The 2,331-nt window shown below is 42.2% G+C and overlaps 1 long non-coding RNA gene across 1 annotated transcript; it reads right to left on the bottom strand.

Moving 5' to 3' along the window:
• Positions 1-719: 719 nt before the first annotated feature.
• Positions 720-1,499, bottom strand: LOC129108714 (uncharacterized). Its single transcript, XR_008531928.1, has 3 exons — positions 1,353-1,499; positions 1,202-1,259; positions 720-1,119 (listed from the first exon to the last, which is right to left on the bottom strand). It is a non-coding gene; the product is annotated as an uncharacterized LOC129108714 (long non-coding RNA).
• Between the last annotated feature and the right edge of the window lie 832 nt (positions 1,500-2,331).

Here is a 2,331-nt window from a genome sequence, read left to right as displayed (position 1 = left end):
CTAACGTACGTCCCATCATGTTACATATACCTACCAAATTTCACGCAGCTAGGTGAAACGCAGCGTTGGGGATAGTCAAAAGGGGGCGCTAGTGTACGTTTATCCCAAGCACCTCTTTTCCCTGTTGGAAGACGCCAAATACATTCGTAGAACAATAGGTCCTCCACTCTGACTACGTCAGTGCTCGGGCCCTAAATATAAATTGACAGTATGTTTAAGAGGACGAGCCCCTGAAGGACTACACACATTGATGGAAATGAGATGTACACATTTATGTATTTATTAAATTTAATGTAAGCAGCGCATTCATTCAGAACGGGGAGGAGACAGTTTAACTGGAATCACTTATCAGTGGAATCCTTGTTGGTGCAAACCGGTCAAAGACTTAAAATATGTGATCTTTACATGCTCAGTGTTGACTCAGTTTCAGGAGATTGACCTAATGTCCTCTTCTACCTAATCAGAAAGAAGACAATGAGGAGTATGAAAACCAGGAGATCAGCACAGACGTTCAAACTGAAGACATTTTAAAAGGTCACATTTAATATCAGTACATTTTAAATCATTTCACACCCTGTCCAACGTTCTATCCACAGAGTCTCTAAAAGAGAGGACACCATCATGTGTAACAACCCATCAGGGAAAATACAAGTTAAACTAAGTAGCCTAGCTAACATATTACTGTTTGCTGTGAGCTGAGCCATCTAAGTTACTGCGTCACACTGAAGCTAATAGCTGAGTTAAATTGAAAATATATGTATTAAGCAAGGTTCATGGGTAATGTGTGTTTAGACCAGAGATGTCTGGTCTGCAGCTCTCAGTCTATCAGATGGAGAAATAATATAGATAATATGTAACACTGCTGCTCGTCCTCATGAGCAAGGTGACAAAGTAGAGGGACTCAACAGTAAAGACAACAGAAGTTCACTCAGCGGTCCTGTTGGGTCTGAAGTTCACAGCATCGTAGAGCACATGATCCGGTTCTGGATCTGGATGTGGCTGGACTCTGCTGTAGAGAGGATCTGTGTGGTTCTGAGGGAAGTGGACTCTGCTGTAGACCAGATCATTCTAATCTGTTGGTGGAGCTGAGACCTCCTCATACACAGGACCAGGGTTTAACTGACGAGGAGACAAATAACTTCACTTTATACTGAACTTCAGTGTTTTCTATTGTAGCAGAGTCTTTAGCTCCAGTCTTTACCTGCTCCATGTGGACTGAGGTTTCTGTTGTTGGAGGTTGACCTGAAGTCCTCTTCTTTCTGATTCATAAAATGAATAAATATGTGAATGAATAAGAGCTTTCAGCTTGTAGATTAAATGTGGTTGGTCTGAAACAGAGGACAGTTGCTCACCTGATCCAGCAGAAGACAGAGAGGGGTATTATAACCAGGAGAGCAGCACAGACTCCTGCAGCTGCTGCTGGTGTCCATTGTCCTCTTTTACTCTGGACAGTGAGAGTCTTTACATGAGAGCTGATGTTGTTGTGGCTTCTGACAGCACAGGCGTAGTTTCCTGCATGCTGACTGCTGACCGGGTCCAGAACCAGGTGTTTGTTGTGGTTCTCTGTCGGGGTCAGAGGTCGACTGTTGAAGAACCAGATGTAGTTTGTGTTGTCAGTCAGAGGACAGCTGGTACTGCAGGTCAGTGTGACTCTCTGGTCCTCTGTCACCACTGCAGAAGGACTCAACTCCACTTTCAGGCCTGGAAGATGTAAAAAAAGGGCATTTTACTAGAGATTGTTTTTCACTACGTCTGTGCAGTCCTATAAGGCATGAATGAAGCATTTTAGGACTTTAACAGGAAGTAAAAGAAATGGTTCCGAAGTTTATACATGAGCTAAAACAGAGAAAGTCAACATAATGTTGAGAGTTACCTGTGACAACCAGAGTGACTCCAGGTGAATCAGACCGTACCCATCTATGGTCATCTTGGAGTGTGAATGTGTATTCTGCTGAGTCATCCTTCTTCAGGTTACTGATTGTCAGGATGTGTTGGTTCTTCATGTTGTCATGATACTTCACACCACCTTCAGCTTTAATTGGCTCTTTAACGTCTTCCTTCACTCTTCTCTTTATTTTCAGCCATAATTTAGACGTTGGTTGATAGTTGGAATAAGAATATTCACTAGAGATGTTGACTGAAGAACCTTCCAGAGCACAGATTCTCCTGCTGACATAATTCACACTCCAACAGTTCTCATCATAAACACCTGAAATAAAGATGAAAGACAACAATCAGTTTCAGTTTAAGAACCTTCTGAACAAGATGTTTGAATCAACTCTACAACTAAAGCCTAGAAATGAAAATCTGTTGAATCAACACGTCTCATCA

Source organism: Anoplopoma fimbria, chromosome 2, assembly GCF_027596085.1.
Source record: "Anoplopoma fimbria isolate UVic2021 breed Golden Eagle Sablefish chromosome 2, Afim_UVic_2022, whole genome shotgun sequence".
Lineage (NCBI taxonomy): Eukaryota > Metazoa > Chordata > Actinopteri > Perciformes > Anoplopomatidae > Anoplopoma > Anoplopoma fimbria.
Note: the sequence above shows the minus strand (reverse complement) of the source record. Positions and strands in the feature narration are given on the sequence as shown.